This window comes from Ambystoma mexicanum, chromosome 7p (assembly GCF_040938575.1).
Source record: "Ambystoma mexicanum isolate Mex_15411 chromosome 7p, UKY_AmexF1_1, whole genome shotgun sequence".
In the NCBI taxonomy this organism is placed as follows: Eukaryota; Metazoa; Chordata; class Amphibia; order Caudata; family Ambystomatidae; genus Ambystoma; species Ambystoma mexicanum.
Genome location: NC_090939.1, coordinates 820,970,579 through 820,988,583, shown reverse-complemented (window position 1 = coordinate 820,988,583; position 18,005 = coordinate 820,970,579).

The window sequence follows — 18,005 nt, the reverse complement described above, 5'->3', positions numbered from 1 at the left end:
GAACCCCAAAACTGTGCGCCTGTTCAGTCGGAGGCACTGCACCATCGGCGTACGACATGGGCAAGGATAAACCCATAAAACTAATCTCCCAGAGCAGGATGGATTAATTCATGACGCCGACAGCAACCACCCAGTCGGAACAAGACCTACCAGACACTATACCACAAGCAGAAGGCACAATATCGTTAAAAGACATCATGGCTGCCATAGCAGACTCACAGGCCTCGATGGAGCAAAAAATAGACGGCATCAGCATGGACGTCTCCCTCCTCCGGCATGACCTCCAGAAGCTGACGTCCTGTACCGGAGAAGCAGAGCAACGCATATCTGGGACAGAGGATGGCCTACGGCAAGTAGAACAACAGCTAGCTAGAGTTATGACCCGCCTAAAAACCATGGAGGATAGGGTCGATGAGAGCGAGGGAAGATCCAGGCGTAATAATGTTAGAATCCTGGATTGCCGGAGAAAGCTGAAGGCCCGCACATGGAATTATTTCTGGAGCAGTTACTCACAGACATGTTCGAAACAGATACATTTTCCAACTTCTTTTCAATTGAACGGGCCCACCGCGTGCCGACGGGCCGCCCAGTACCAGGTGCCCCCCCACGCACAGTGATAGCAAAGCTATTGAACTATCGAGACCGTGACGCATTGCTCCAGACGGCACGGGCAAAAGGCACCCTTACATACAATGGATCGAAGATAGCGTTTTTCCCAGATTACACCAGAGACATGCAAAAAGCCAGACAATCGTTTGACCAACTCAAAAAACAGTTGCAAACCTTGAATGTGAAATACGGCCTCCTATTTCCCGCCCAACTTAAAATATACTACAAAGGCACGACGGTCCGCTTCACTGACCCCAAATATGCGTGGAAATGGGCAGAGCAACACATTGAAGGTGATTGGACCAAGGCAAGAGGCAACGGAAACAGAGCCCCCCGAGCCCGACCAAGACATGAAACGCCGGACCGACAACCACCAGGCAACGTTCCGCAACCACAAGAAAAGGAAGACTGACACCCGAGACATGAACGATCAGGAACCCTGAAGGCCCCAATGAGCAAGGTGAAAGGTACTGTACATTGTTGACATTCTGCGTACACGATTGTAACAGCCATGAAAAGCGGCCAGAACAGGTGGAAGCCCTCCCTTCCCCCTGGAAAGATCCCCCCCCTGCTTCTCTGCGTTGGAGCATGGTGGGAACTTACGAGCAATGAGCTGCGAGTCTACAGTTTTTGTTTAATTTGTACTTGAGTTGCAAAGGGGCGACAGATGCTTCAGTTGGGGGCGAAGGGTATATGTTTTTATGTTTAAAGGATGGACAAACTCAATGGAACATTGAAGTTCTCGAGACACAGGTTTTGGTGCGACCTAGACCGTTGTTCCCGCCCATGGTACGCATGAACACAATGGCCAGACCCCAAAGAACGTTACTGTCATTAACACCCACAAACGCCTAAATGGCTCCGCAAGACACTAGGACCCGAACCTTAAAGCTCCTCACCTGGAACGTAAATGGTCTAGGAAGCACTCTGAAGAGACGATTAGTGCGGCAATTCCTGAATAGACATAGCCCAGATCCCAGATATTGCTTTCCTAACTGAAACCCACCTAGCGGGAACAACCAATGCACTGTTTAAGCGGTCCAACTACCGCACAGCAATACAAGCAGGATTCACGATCGGAGCCAGAGGAGTAATAATACTGATACATAAAAGACTTCCTTTTACCCTTACGGACACAACACAGGACACTGGAGGCAGGTACATGCATGTCACAGGCACGCTCTGGAACAAAACAATCTCCCTACTGGTGATCTATGCCCCACTCACACTGCAAGCCACGCTGATAGAAGACATCACGCCACTGATCACTATGGACACCTCAGACATCCTAATCCTGGGGGGAGATTTCAACGATGTAATGGACAATACCCAAGACCGCACACACCTGCGCAGTAGAGACCCCAACCGCCGAACTAATCTAGCCACCTTTGTGGAAGCTTTTGGAATTAGAGATGTGTGGCGGGACCTTCATCCGGAAGGCAAAGAATACTCCTATCACTCTGGGGTACACGCATCATTGTCACGCCTAGACTATTTCTTTATACCAGCATCAATAATACACACGGCGACACAGGCAGAGTACCTCCCAAGAGGCATCTCGGATCACTCCCCCCTACTAATGTCAATTACGATGTATAAACCAATCCCGCCACCGGTACGGAGGCTGAATAATTACCATCTAGGGTCCCCAGAATTGTTAGAACGTCTACAAAACGCTAGCACAACATACTTCGAGTTAAATGAAGGAACGGTAGACTCCCCTATTACTCTGTGGGAAGCCTACAAACCTGTGATTCATGGAGAGATCATCTCCTGGACCGCGGCACAAAGGAAAGCACACCTGGAATCAATAGGAGAAACAGAGGCAAATGTCAAACTAGCGGAGGAAACACATCTAATCCAGGATACTCCTGACACGAACAGAGCTCTGATCCTAGCTCAAAAAAAGTTACAAAATATTGCGTTGGACAATGCTAAACAGGCACATGGGGCGATGAGAGCCAGAGTCTATGAAACAGGCGACAAAGCTGGAAAGATGCTAGCATGGCTTGAGCGGAGAGATGAGGGACACAACCAAGTAAGAGCGATCACAACACAAAACGCCGAAACGAGGTCAACAGATGCAGATATTGCAGAGGAATTTGCAAAATATTATGAAAGACTATACAGAGCACCTGAAACCTCCCCTGAAAACTCCATGTTAGAAAAGATCGCCCTTCCCTCTCTTAACGCTGATTAAGCGGCTGGGCTAGAAATGGAAATCACAGAAGATGAGATAGTGGCAGCTATGATGCAACTCCAGTCCGGAAAGACACCTGGTCCGAATGGTTTCCCCATTGAAACCTGGAAGAAGATAGGCGGAACTGAACTGGCCCCACACTTACTCATATTGTATCAGCAGGCCCGAGACAAGGGCAGTCTACCACCGGATTTAAGGAAGGTGACAATAGTTGTGATACCCAAAGCAGACAAACCCCCGGACGACTGTGGCTCTTATCGACCAATACCTCTAATTAACAGCGAGACGAAGATACTGGCGAAACTGTTGGCGACGTGCCTACAACAGGTCATAACATCACTAATTGTCACGCTCACCTGATTCCCACGGAGGCGCAGGTCTGGCTTCGAGTGCTGATGCTTCTTCAATGGTGAAGCGCAGGACTCTGAAGATGGACAGGTAGGGCCCCTCTACTCTGGCTTCTCTGGCTCGTAGGAATATTCCCCTGTGCGTGAAAAGGGAGTATTACCTACTGACGGAATAATGCTCAAGCCTCCCACTTCCTTCCAACCCTCCACGATACCCTTCCACGATTCCCCGTGAAGTCTCACCTTAGGGTCTGGAAGGATGAGTTCTTCATCCTGCTTCTGATGCAGGGGCGCGTTGAAACCCAGTTACTTCACTGGATTGAGGTTTGATGGAAGTTCAAATAAGCTTGACTATTCAGGTAAGGCGCTGTAAGAGTTCTGTTGCAAGTTCAAAAGTTCAAGCGTAATAATAATGTTCATTGTCTTATTGCAGCAAGCGCTAACGCTTATGTCTTTTTCCCCTTAGGGGCCGGAGTTCGGAATGCCGGAGATATGGCGCCGACCCGAAGTGAAACGTGCAGTTCCAATAAATGACATGTAAGTTCTGGATGAGCGTTCGGGTAATGTCTTTGCATTCGCTCATTCAATGTCTTTGTCTTTTTTCCCCATAGGGGCCGGGGTCCGGAATGCCAGGAAGCGGCAGGACCCGAAATGAAATGGGAATGACCCAACTGGTAAGTCTTGGAAGGAAACTGAGCTTTTCCTATTCCCTTCCTTCTCTCACCTTGTGTTCTTGTCTTTTTCTCTCTAGGCACTGGGAAGTGGCTGCGGGTCCGGATGATCGCTGCTGAAGATGGAGGTGCCCAGGAAAGGTGAGTGAAATGCAGCGCTGCAGCGATCGAAGCGAAATGCTTTTAAAAATGATGTCTTCCCTTTCAGGATCGTCGGTGTGATGTCTCTGTGGTACAGCTTTAGCAGGTAAGGTCTTCTTTCTTTCCAATTCTCTCTTATCTCCCTTTGCAGGTGACCCAGGATGCTGACAGGTGTGGCTGAAGTCCAGATGCAGGAGCTGACACGGTGAGCGTCCAGCTGCGAGGAGCAGAACAACGCGAAGCAAGAGTTGCTGATCGGGCATGGTTTAAATAGCTTTGGAAGAAGTTCCAGGTATGTATCCTTCCACCGATCAGGTATGTATCCTTCCCGGCCACACCCAGGTGGAAAGTAGTCCCACAGGTAAAGTAGTTCCATTCAGGCCTCAAGAGGGCCTGGATGTAGCAGCATGGTCTGCATCAGGTAAGTGCACATTGAAACACTTGAACACATGTCTAGCTTAATGAGCCTGGCGTCTAGGGCGCCAGGACAGGGGTCCAACATGAGCCTGGCGCCTAAGGCGCCAGGACTGTGTCCAAAGGGCCCCAGCTTGGGCCCGCTGGCACTTCCCTGGGGGGAATGATGCCTGCCTCTGGGGTTGCCGGGTCAGACTCGGCTCCTTGGAGGTAGGCATCATGACAGTACCCCCCCTCAAGGCCCCTCCCAAGGTTGTTCCCTCCGGGGGATTTGGCTTGTTCGGAAATCTCCGGTGGAACCTTTGTATTAATCGAGGTGCGTGAACATGGTTACTAGGCTCCCACAATCTCTCCTGAGGTCTATATCCCTTCCAGTCAACAAGATAGAAGAGTTTTGACTTTAACACCTTGGAGTCTAAAATATCTTTAACTTCGAATTCTAATTCCCCTTCAATTTGAACTGGGTCTGGAGGCTTGGACAGTCGGGTCCCTGGTTGTACTGGCTTCAAAAGTGATGCATGAAAAACTGGAGGAATATGCATGTTGGACGGTAAATCCAGTTTAAAGGCCACGGGATTGATTATAGCCTTGATGGGATAAGGTCCTATGAATCTTGGATTGAAGATTCGCGGGCCCTTGAGGGGTAAATGTTTCGTTGCTAGCCATACCTGGTCTCCTACTTGGTAAGGAGGAGTTTTACTTCGGTGCAAATCAGCGTTTTCTTTATACTTTTTCTTGGCTTGCTGTAAATGAGTTGCAGCTTCTTTGAAGGCTCGGGTTATTGTGGAATGCAAATGATTTACTGCGGGCATTTCCAGGGTCAGAGGTGGATCTAGGTCAGAGGTCCGAGGATGGTGACCATACAAAGTATAAAAAGGAGTTTGTCCGGTTCCAGAATGCACTGAATTGTTGTATGCATATTCTGCGATCCAAAGGATGTCTTTCCAATTTAACTCGGATTGGTGTAACATGCACCGAAGATATTGCTCGAGAGTCTGATTGGTTCTCTCGGTTTGTCTGTCGGTCTCGGGGTGGTGGCTGGTGGATAACCGCACATCTATCTGTGCTAGTTGGCAACACTTCTTCCAAAAATGGGAGATAAATTGACTTCCACGATCCGAGACTAATATGGAAGGGAAACCATGTATGCGAACTATATTCTCCAGAAATTCCTTGGCCAAGGTGGAAGCTGAAGGCAAACCTTTTAAAGGGATAAAGTGGGCCATTTTGGAGAATAGATCCACAATTACAAGAATAGTGTTGTAACCAGCACAAGGAGGCAGGTCAGTTATAAAGTCCATTGACAAGGTGTGCCATGGTGCCGGTGGAATATCCAAGGGTTGAAGTAGGCCGGTTGGCCTTTTCTTTTGACCCTTGTTTTGGGCGCAAATTCCGCAAGACAATACAAAAGACTTTATGTCTTTTCTCCAAGAAGGCCACCAGAAGTGGCGTTTGATTTTTTCCTCCGTTTTAGCGATACCAGGGTGTCCTTCCATTAATGATTCATGATGATGGGCAATAACAAGTTCTTGCAATTCTTTACTTGGCAGAAACAACCTGGAAGTAGGGTAAATCATCCTTAACGGTGTAATGAGGACCCTTTTGACTCCATTCCAGTAAGGCTGAAGAGTCTAGAAGTTGTTTTACTTGCGTTTGGATGTCCTCAATAGTTTGCAATGAAGTTAGGCCTAAGATTCTTTGTTCAGGTATGATTGGCGCAGGTTCTAAACTCGAATTGGGTTCTTCCATGCCAATCCGGGATAAGGCGTCCGCTTTACCATTCTTGCAGCCAGGGCGATAGGTAATTACAAAATCAAATTCCGCAAAGAATAGAGCCCATCGGAGTTGTTGTGAAGATTGAGCTTTGGCCGTCTTTAAATACTGTAAATTTCTGTGGTCCGTAATTAGGGTGATGGTGTGTCTTGCCCCGAGAAGGTAGTGACGCCAAGCCTTGAAAGCAGATTTAATAGCCAGTAACTCTTTGTCGGTAATTGCGTAGTTGATTTCAGGAGGAGAAAATTTCCTGGACCAAAAGGCCACTGGGTGTAGTTGGTTAGTTTCTGGGTCTCTTTGCGACAGGACAGCTCCCATGGCCGAACTGGATGCGTCGGTTTCCACAATATAAGGGAGATCTGGGTGCGGGTGCTTCAATACAGGTGCAGAGGTGAATTTGGTTTTCAGGTCCTGAAAGGCTTGTTCGGCCTCAAGAGTCCATTCAAAGCGTTTGTTTTTCTTTAGGAGAGCTGTGATGGGTTGGACTGTTCGGGAAAATTCCGGGATGAATCTTCGATAGAAATTGGCGAAGCCGAGCATGCTCTGAACTCCCTTCACCGAGCTAGGAGATGGCCAATTGAGGATGGCGTCCACCTTTCGCGAGTCCATTCGGACTCCTTGTGGTGTCAGGATGAATCCGAGAAACTCAACTTCTGTGGTATGAAAAACGCATTTTTCGAGCTTTGCAAATAGTCTGTGCTGGCGCAATTTCTCAAGAACTGCCCTAACATGTTTTCTGTGATCGGATTCTGAAGAAGAGTACACCAGGATGTCGTCAATAAAAAACAATGACACAGACATCGATAAGTTCCCGAAGAACATCATTCATAAAGTACTGAAAGGCGGCAGGTGCATTGCACAAACCGAAGGGTATCACCTGATATTCGAAGAGCCCAAATTTGTTGCGGAATGCAGTCTTCCATTCGTCGCCTTCTTTAATACGTACCAGGTGATAAGCTCCTCGAAGATCTAACTTGGTGTACACACAAGCGTCTTTCACCTGGTCGATAAGCTCAGGGATCAGGGGCAGAGGATAACGATTCTTAATCGTTATTTGATTTAGGGCGCGATAGTCTATACATGTTCTAAGGTCGCCCTCTTTTTTCGGCACGAAGAACAAAGCTGAGGAGACAGGAGACTTGGACGGGCGAATAAAACCATTGGCTAGGTACTGATCTAAATACTGACGCAAATGCAGGTTCTCAGGTTCCGTAAGAGCATAAATCCTACTACAAGGTAGTTGAGCATTGGGTACCAGATCGATTTGGCAATCATAAGGCCGATGGGGAGGTAACGTGTTAGCCTGTTCCTTCTGAAAAACGTCTTGGAATTCTTGGTATTCTGACGGTAGCTGTACATGGGTGGAAGTTGCTGAGGCTAGACCCATGACTGGATTTCTTGGATAACAAGTTGGTTCACAATCAGGAAAACTTATCTTCTTTGCTCGCCAGTCAATTCTGGGGTTATGTGTTTCTAACCAAGGAATTCCAAGAATTACTTGAAATTGTGGGGCCTTGATCACATCAAACACGATTGTTTCCCTATGTCCATCCTGACCCACCAGTGTCATTTCAACAGTGGAATGCGTTACAGGCCCTGAGGCTATTTCGGTTCCATCTACTGTAGTAATGACATCTTGGGTTACTTTCGGGCGGAGAGGGAGCTTAATCCTGGAAGCCAATTCACGGTCTATGTAATTTCCAATAGCTCCACTGTCGATGTATGCTTTTATAGCATGCAACTGCTGAGGCTGTTTTGGGTCCACGAGCACCATTGGCATGACAAAATGCGAGGTCAAAGAATCTGTTTTCAAGCTCGGCAAGCGGACCCCTACGCTTGTCGGGCTAGGTCGTTTCCCGAATCAGGTGTCAATAAATCGTTATCAGTGGCTCCAACCACCTTCTTAGGTGGTTTAACCGGACAATTTCGAAGAAAGTGACCGGAAGTCCCGCAATACAGACAAAGTTGCATTTGCCGCCTTCTCTCTCGTTCCTTCTGCGTTAGTGGTCCTTTAATACCGCCGATTTGCATAGGTTCGGATACGTCGGTACTCTTGAAGTTGGCGTGGGTTTTGATCGGTACTCGGGTTTCGTACTTGAACCGATCTGCTTTTCTATTTTGAAGTCTGTGATCAAGTTGAACCACCAAGTCTATGTAGTCTGCGCAGACCTGGGGTGGATCTACTATCTGAGCTAGAACATCCTTAAGCTCTCCGCGCAGGCTTCGATGAAACAATGTGATCCTTTTGTTTTCTGGCCATCCAGTTTCCACAACCAGTCTATTAAAGGCGGCAACGTAGGACAGGAGATCCTGATTACCTTGTCGTAAGGATAGCAGTTCGTTATCAAGGGCCTGTCCTTGAGAGTGTCGAGCAAACAATCTTTCCATGCTGGCCTGGAAACCCTGAAAATTCTGGAGAATGGGATCATCCTGATTTACCAATGGAATAGACCAATCGGCAGCACTGCCACTGAGGTAAGATAGTATAAAGGCTACCTTGGTCTGGTCGTTAGGGAAGGCCCCAGGTCTGCATAGAAAGTGTAAACGACATTGGTTCATAAAGACGGCATATTTCTTGGCATTCCCCGCAAAACGTTCAGGCGGGGCCAAAGGCATGTGTCCAGGTAGATTGATTTGTACCGGGTTATTCAAACCCATTGATGTGGAAGTACCTTCGGAATTAGGTAAAGGAGTGTGCCCTGCCTGGGCCTGCAATAACCTTTTGGCCAGGTCATCTGTTCTTTCCTTGGATAGGATCAGTTCTCTTTTGAGAGCGTTAGTCTCCTGGCGGGCTGAGTGCACTTCTGCCCGTAATTCTCCCAAAAGCTGGGCCAGCTGATCTGTCTCGGAAGTCTCCATAGCGCCCGGGTGGGAAATTGTGGGTAGGCTTCGCGTTCTGTCATGCTCACCTGATTCCCACGGAGGCGCAGGTCTGGCTTCGAGTGCTGATGCTTCTTCAATGGTGAAGCGCAGGACTCTGAAGATGGACAGGTAGGGTCCCTCTACTCTGGCTTCCCTGGCTCGTAGGAATATTCCCCTGTGCGTGAAAAGGTAGTATTACCTACTGACGGAATAATGCTCAAGCCTCCCACTTCCTTCCAACCCTCCACGATACCCTTCCACGATTCCCTGTGAAGTCTCACCTTAGGGTCTGGAAGGATGAGTTCTCCATCCTGCTTCTGATGCAGGGGCGCGTTGAAACCCAGTTACTTCACTGGATTGAGGTTTGATGGAAGTTCAAATAAGCTTGACTATTCAGGTAAGGCGCTGTAAGAGTTATGTTGCAAGTTCAAAAGTTCAAGCTTAATAATAATGTTCATTGTCTTATTGCAGCACGCGCTAACGCTTATGTCTTTTTCCCCTTAGGGGCCGGGATTCGGAATGCCGGAGATATTGCGCCGACCCGAAGTGAAACGTGCAGTTCCAATAAATGACAGGTAAGTTCTGGATGAGCGTTCGGGTAATGTCTTTGCATTCGCTCATTCAATGGGCCTCATTCCGAGTACGGCGCTAACCAATGGCGCTATTAACGCCTTGGTTGACGCCGTACCCGGAACGGCAGCGCCTTGGTGGATGGCGGAATCACCGCCCCATTCCAAGGTTGGCGGGGCGGCAATTCCCCATTCACCAAGGCTCTTCCCCATTCCCAAATGAGCCCCCATAGGGCTCAATGGGAATGGGGAAGATGCAAATAACGGTGACCGTTCATTACGGTCACCGTTATTGGCTTGGAGGCCCCTTTGCGCCCTCGACTTTAACACCTGCTCAAAGCAGGCGTTAAGGGCGAGGGCGCAGAGGGAACTCGGAGTATGGCGGTAAGGGATTACCGCCACCGGTCTCGTTAACGGTGGCCGCTATCCCTTACCGCCATACTCGGAATGAGGCCCAATGTCTTTGTCTTTTTTCCCCATAGGGGCCGGGGTCCGGAATGCCAGGAAGCGGCAGGACCCAAAATGAAATGGGAATGACCCAACTGGTAAGTCTTGGAAGGAAACTGAGCTTTTCCTATTCCCTTCCTTCTCTCACCTTGTGTTCTTGTCTTTTTCTCTCTAGGCACTGGGAAGTGGCTGCGGATCCGGATGATCACTGCTGAAGATGGAGGTGCCCAGGAAAGGTGAGTGAAATGCAGCGCTGCAGCGATCGAAGCGAAATGCTTTTAAAAATGATGTCTTCCCTTTCAGGATCGTCGGTGAGATGTCTCTGTGGTACAGCTTTAGCAGGTAAGGTCTTCTTTCTTTCCAATTCTCTCTTATCTCCCTTTGCAGGTGACCCAGGATGCTGACAGGCGTGGCTGAAGTCCAGATGCAGGAGCTGACATGGTGAGCGTCCAGCTGCGAGGAGCAGAACAACGCGAAGCAAGAGTTGCTGATCGGGCGTGGTTTAAATAGCTTTGGAAGAAGTTCCAGGTATGTATCCTTCCACCGATCAGGTATGTATCCTTCCCCGACCACACCCAGGTGGAAAGTAGTCCCACAGGTAAAGCAGTTCCATTCAGGCCTCAAGAGGGCCTGGATGTAGCAGCATGGTCTGCATCAGGTAAGTGCACATTGAAACACTTGAACACATGTCTAGCTTAATGAGCCTGGCGCCTAAGGCGCCAGGACAGGGGTCCAACATGAGCCTAGCGCCTAAGGCGCCAGGACTGTGTCCAAAGGGCCCCAGCTTGGGCCCGCTGGCACTTCCCTGGGGGGAATGATGCCTGCCTCTGGGGTTGCCGGGTCAGACTCGGCTCCTTGGAGGTAGGCATCATGACACTAATACACCCAGATCAATGTGGTTTTATGCCTGGTAGATCTACGAGAATGAACATACGCAGACTACACCTGGCCATTGAGCGCGCCCAGACTCTGGACACCCCCATGGCAGTACTTGCGGCGGACTTTGAGAAGGCCTTTGACTCGGTCCACTGGGAGGCACTCTGGGCGATTATGCGTAAAATGGGGATCGGCGAGCGATTCCTAACCTGGATCCAACTGCTGTATGAGGTGCCGAACGCCGAAGTGAGGGTGAACGGCTGGACGTCACAATCCTTTGCCCTGGGGAAGGGGACACGACAAGGCTGTCCACTATCAGCCCTCCTTTTCGCGCTGGCCATGGAACCACTGGCCCAATGGCTGAGAGACACACGCTCATGGAAAGGCATCCCCGGAGGACCAGAGTGGGAAGACAGAGTCTCATTATAAGCGGATGACCTACTGATATACCTTCAAGAACCTAAAACATGTCCAGTGGTAACACAACTACTGCAAGAATAAGGTACCTTTAATGGTCTGAAAGTGAACTGGTCCAAAACCACTCTATTTGCACTGAACCAACTGGGAAACGAGACCCCTGAGTCTTACCTGTATAAAGTCGCGCATGAACAGTTTCGATACCTGGGTGTCCAGATTACAAGAAACCTCAACGACTATACATTCGATAACCTGCAACCTATTACGGAAAGATTTACAAGAGATGTGCAACATTGGAAGTCTCTACCCCTGACCGTCTTGGGGCGAGCTGCACTGTTCAAAATGTTAACACTTCCCCGCTACTTGTACATGCTACAGAATGCTCCACTGCACATAGCAACCAAGACGTTCCAGGAGATAGATCGTGTACTTAGGCAACTCCTGTGGGGTGGCGGACACCCGAGAATAGCGCTTCGAACTCTACAAAGGTCAATATGGGAAGGAGGTATCGGTCTACCGAGGCTACAGACATACTACTGGGCCAGTCAGATGGCGGTGATAAACAACGCTCTACACACCGATTCAACACTACCACATGTGAGAGCGTCACCCCCCATGGAATCATATGCTGCGACACCTAGAGCATCTCCTCATGACATGACCTCGCACATGCCACGTATCTGGGCAGAGTCACACACCTTTATAGGCTGGGGAGACAAAATCACTCCACTACAACCGCTGTGGAACAACAGGAACCTCCCCGAGGTGATCAAACTGCCGAAATGGCCGGTGTGGATGAGACACGGTATAGAAAAAGTGAAGGACATTATAGCAGATGGATCCATTAGACCTTTTGATGAACTAATTTTGACCTTTTACCTCCCGGAGGCAGAACGATATCACTATAGACAGCTCCGACACGCCCTGCAACAACACCTCCCTGCTCTCTCTGACATGGCAGACTCTACTCCACTGGAACGGAACATAGTGGTGGACCAGGTTCCAGCTAAAGTCACCACTGTCATGTACAGTGTTATCACCTCCTTCGCCACACCGGAACTGGAACGATTGAAATCAAAATGGGAAGCTGAAGTGGGAGAAATTATGTCGGAAGACTGGGTCCAAATCCTGATGTACCCCCGTGAAGTCACCCTATCAGCCAGACTACGCCTAGTACAACTGAAGATATTGCACAGGATCTATTACCCGAGGGTAGCCCTGTACCAATGGGGCAAACTAGCTGAACCCAACTGTCTGCGCTGCCGGGAGGAGGAAGGAACCTTCTTTCATATACTGTGGGAATGCCCAGTAATCAGTCATTACTGGCAGCAATGCTGCAATGTGTTATCAAGAGTCCTGAACCACACAATCCCCAGAGATCCCAAACTGTTGTTACTGGGAGTGGATAGTGAGATAGATCTGTCAAAATACGAAAAGCTCTGCCTCATGACCACAACAGCGATAATCAAAAGAAACATAGCACGTCTATGGGGGCAGCGGAACCGCCGCAGGTGAATCAGTGGATTACGGATGTAGAAATCTGCATCGCAATAGAAAGGAGGGTTTACAGAGCCAGAGGTTGCCTTGAAAAAGCAGATAGGGTATGGCAACGCTGGGAGGACATGATGTGAACTACTGAACTTCTAATATCAGAACATGATAGACTAAGAGTTGTGGACAATTTTGCGGAAAACCTACTATTGTACCAAACACTATTACACTATGCATTGAATGTTACATAAAAGCATATAGTATGTGTTCCATATGAGTGCTTTTCCCACCCAACGTTCTTTTTATTTCTATTATTATTATTATTGCTGTTGTTTAAATGCTGGCCCCGGAAGGCCCACTGGTTGTATGTTATAAATCCAATAAAATGTGTTATTAAAAAAAAGAAAAGATTTGTTATATTGTATTGATTAAAATTGGATGTGTCGAAATCCCGATTTGAGGTCAAGTAAGTATTGACAGTGTTACATAAGGTGACGAAAATGAGGGATAAACCTCTCCAACATTTATGCAAGTCCCTCCCGCGGCATAAAGACAGAATATGCAAGTATAGCGCGGAATGGACTCACGACAAAGAAGGCAAGTTGGCAAAGCCATTGCCCAAAGAGGGAAGCTTTTCCAAATGTGTGCAATAACAAATGAGCACTTATTTGCAGGTAGCTTATAAGAGGAAAAAACGAAGAAAATGATTGCCCTTACTAGAGTTGAGAAAAATGTTTCAGGACGAGGAAGGGGACTCAGTTCGGCGGCATTGGATGCTGAGCCAATGGGACATGGGGGATCAATAGCCTGTGCCCACCCTCCTCCTCAAACAGCGAATGTAGACACAGTAACAGAAAGCAAGGGATTGTACCCTATGACGGATTTACAAGCAGCAGCAGGATACACCAATCCAAATTTCGCACCTCCAACGAATAGTGGTGAAGGTGCACCTAATGGCGCACAGCAAACGAGTAAACTAGCGCGAGACAGTAGCAGCGAATGTAAGGAGTGCAGCGAGATGCAAGTGAAGCTAAAAGAAGATGACTTGGGGAAAACAGGGCTTAGTGAAGACCAAGAATTGCTACTATCGAATGAATGGATAGGAGGACAGATATTGCTCAAACTGGATGAAAGGACAGCAAGTGATTCGGGGCACATGTGGAAGGAATTTTTGAGTAGCAAAGACACAAAGGAGGAAGCTAAAGCATAGGCAGAGATAATGGATGCAGTGCATAGGAGGGAAAGGGAAGAAAGGGAGGATAATGAAAGATTACAAAAGGAAAGGGAGTGATCAGAGGCACGAGTCGAGAGAGGAAAGGGAGAGAAGAAAACAAAGAGAGCTAGAAGATATAGTAAGGAGGAAAGCAGAAGAAGAGCAGGAAAGGCAACCGCGAATAAAGAATGAAAAAAGGAAGTTAGATGTCGAGCAGATCGTTAAAGAATGCTGATGCAGGGAAAGAGAGGAGCGCTGAAGCGAGCGAGACAGAGACGAGAGCAGAGAAAGGCGCTCTTCGAAAGCATTAGAGATTAAGATGGACTTGCCATGTTTAGATAATGAGGATGGGGACAGTATACAAAGAAGGATAGGGGATCTCTATAGGAGCAAAAGAAACAGCAAAACTGCCTCGCGGGCGTACAGGAGTGCTGAACCCTCAGTGAGGGGGAGTGTAGAGTTACAGATTGAGCAATGGGAAAGCCGTCGGACGACACAACATTAAGGAGACTTAGCTTTGATGAAGACAGAGAAGGGAACAGTGACAGTAGTATTGGGACCATGGGGTCTGACGGGGATTCACAGGGGATAGAGGATGATGAGGAGAGAAGACACTCTCACCGCTTCAAGGAAGCAAGCCCCAACAGAGACACAATATGGGGAGGCAAGGAAAATATGGGTAGATGAAAGGAGGACATTGAAGGACAACTACCCTGTCCTGAGGGTGGATCCCGGAGCATGGACGATATCACTCCGAATACGCAGAGGCTCAGGGCTCTGCCAGGATGGAAAAGGATGGAGATGGAAAGGGTGTTCACTGCCACGCCGCTAAAAACATGGGGAGACAGAATGGAGGAATGAGACTGATACAGTTCCCATTATTGGAGAAGGGTGGCGCTAGCAAGTGGATTTATGAGATTGAAAGACTGACAGCAGGGACAACATTAGTGGTAGTGGACATGAAGGGTTTACTCTCTGCAATTTCTGGGGAGGTAGCCGATGATGTATGGAAGAGAGCAGGGTATCCTGGGGTGACAGCACAAAACACAGAACACGATGGCGAGTCGTTCAATAACTGCCGAGCAGCCGTATGGCAAGCTCTAAGGGTGCAATACCCAGACACTTCGGACATAAGCACGATTCTGGCACGCAAAATGCGTGAAGACGAAGACTCACTGCAATATACTTAACAAATGCAAGTGAAATAGTGTCTTTAGATGAGAGAATCGTGGGACAAAATAGTGAGGTTATTTTATCACATATTATGTCAGGGGTTACCTGAACAAGTGCCAAAGAAGGTTAAGAAGCTAGTGGGGATGGAGGCTAAGCCGTGGTCAGAAATTCAGCTGACCATAATATACTATTCCAGGTTAATGCAAGAGAATGCAAGAAAGAAGCATGAGGAAAGGAAACAAGAAGAAGCAAAGTTAGTGCAGAAGAAATTATCTAAGTATACAATGGAAGGGGCGATGTTAATGAGCGGAGAAGGAGTAGTTGCTCAGCATGCCAGGAACCAAACACAGATGATACGGGGAGGTTTTGCAGGATACAGGGATAAGAATATCAGTGGCCGAGGGGACGATGGAGGGATTCCTCTGGGAAGAGGGTTCAGATACTCAATACAGCAGAACACAGGGGGGTTTTATCGGGAACAGCAGAGACCGATGGGGGTCCCATAGTATGTTGGGTGTTGCGGAAGACCAGGCCACATGGCTCGAATGTGCAGAGAAAGAGGCAAGATGCATAAAATGGGGGAATGCTGCAATGGCTTGCATACCAGACAGAGCAGACTGACTATTATGCCCAAGATCACATGCAAGCGCAGATGTGCGTGCCACAACAGACGCATACCCAAGACATGCAAATACAACAATATCAGCCCATGACACATGCATTACAGATACAACAATCACAACCAGCACACCAGGCACTGGTTCAACAGAACATCATAACCACAACACATGCAGACTTGATGCAAACTCCCATGCGAAGGCTGGGAGGGCCAACTGTTGTAACCGGCAACACATTCACAGGGATGTGAATGTCATTATATCCACAATAGGGCAGCCCTCAGACAGACCTGATGTGTTCAATCCTATCTGTTGGACCCAATCCGACTGAGGAACCACGTATAGGGGTATCTATAGGTGACAAGACCTTTTCCTTCCTCGTGGATAGAGGGGCGACCAGGTCCTGCATAAGGGAGGGGAGATACCCAATGTCAGTCATTGCCTTGAAGGCACAGGGATTCTCTGGGGCCCACCAATTTGGTTCCTTTTACTGATGAATTACCACTTTCTGTGGGAGAACACGACTTGACCATGTCACTGTTATATTCCCGACAGACACCAGTGAATATAATGGGTAGAGACATGATGAGCCAACTTAACATGACCATTCCATTCACAGACCAAGGGATAGTGTGCTCAATGCCAGAGATTCATTACATGAACATGAGGGAACTTATCCAAGCTTATTGAGGCCAAACGGTACAGAGGGGGGTGCCAGTAGACATTGAACTGTTTTCATATGGGGCAGAAGTATTGATAGCATGGCTCTGAGGGATACAGGGTAGACTGTTATGCATGCCCAATGAGTTCCTAAACATACCAGAGATTTCCTTAGATGAAAAGGAAGAAAAGTGATCCCAATAGAACTCGGGGCAGTTAGAGACGAGAGAATAGTATTACATGGGGCCGACAATACAGGACGATCATGGAGGACTGTAATTGCAGCGGGGGAAGGATACAGGTTGACTGACGCGACAGATGAGGAGTTATTGCAAGATGATTGATCAGATAGCAAGGTTGTGTTTGACATAAGCATTGCACACTGGGTAGAAATACATTACAGGGAAGTGCCGCAGAGAATGGCTGTGTTGCAAAAACCACCACCACCATTTCTCGAAGAAGACTTAGGGCAGGTACCTAGTGCTTTATGGACCAATAGTCCCTATGATGTGGGTCTGTTAAAAGGAATAGGAGCAGTCAAGATGAAGTTTAAACCAGGCTCATTTTACCAAGGGCCAGACAGTATCCCCTTTCCAGGGAAGCAGACAAGGGCATTTACGAAATGATTGCTGCCTTAGTGAAGCAAGGCATTCTGGCACCTTCAGAATCAGTATACCACTGCAGTGTATCCAGTGAAAAAGGCGACAGGGGCATCTTGGCTTTTTATTCAGTATTTGCATCCTTTGAACCAAATTGTTGAAGCAGAATTCCCCCTTTTCATTTGTAGCAAGTCAGAGGAAGTCATGACAAGTTGTATTTGTTCTCACACTCCAATTTAGTAGTGATGACTGCAGCACTCACACAGAAGACTACTCTAGGGCACAAGCCATTAGCTTACTATAGTGGGTGTTCAGACCCAGTAATGAGTGGACATTACCCTTGTGAGCAAACTCTGGCTGCTGCCGCATTCGTGATAGAGAAGTCAGCAAGTATTACTATGGGATGTAGCACCACACTTTTATTTTTAATTTTAATTTATTTATGCATTTATAGCAGCGCACGAAGCCCAGGTGTATCTAGGCGCTAGTTACAGGGTCAAGACAACGGCACAGCAGTACACAAACAATTAGTTGAAAAGATGGCTTTTCAGATTCTTTCTGAGAGAAAGAATCAGCCCGCAGGTGGGGTGGAAGTTTGTTCCAGAGGGTGGCAGCCCGAACTGGAAAGCTTGCTCCTCCTCCTCTTTTGCTTTTATATCCTGCGGTCTCTAGATAGTGTTTGTAGGCAAGGCGCAGTGGTCTTGTGGGGGCTTGTCTTTTGATCCTTTGGATAAGGTATGATGGGGCAAGGTTGGCTATGCATTTGTAAGTAATAGGGAGCGTTTTAAATTGTATTATTTCCCTGACTGAAGGCCAGTAGAGGGATCTCCTTGTTTCAGACACATGGGGCCTCATTACAAGTACTCCGGTCCGGAATTAACACTGCTGGTAAAACCATACCGGCACCGTTTCCATGTCCGCCTAAT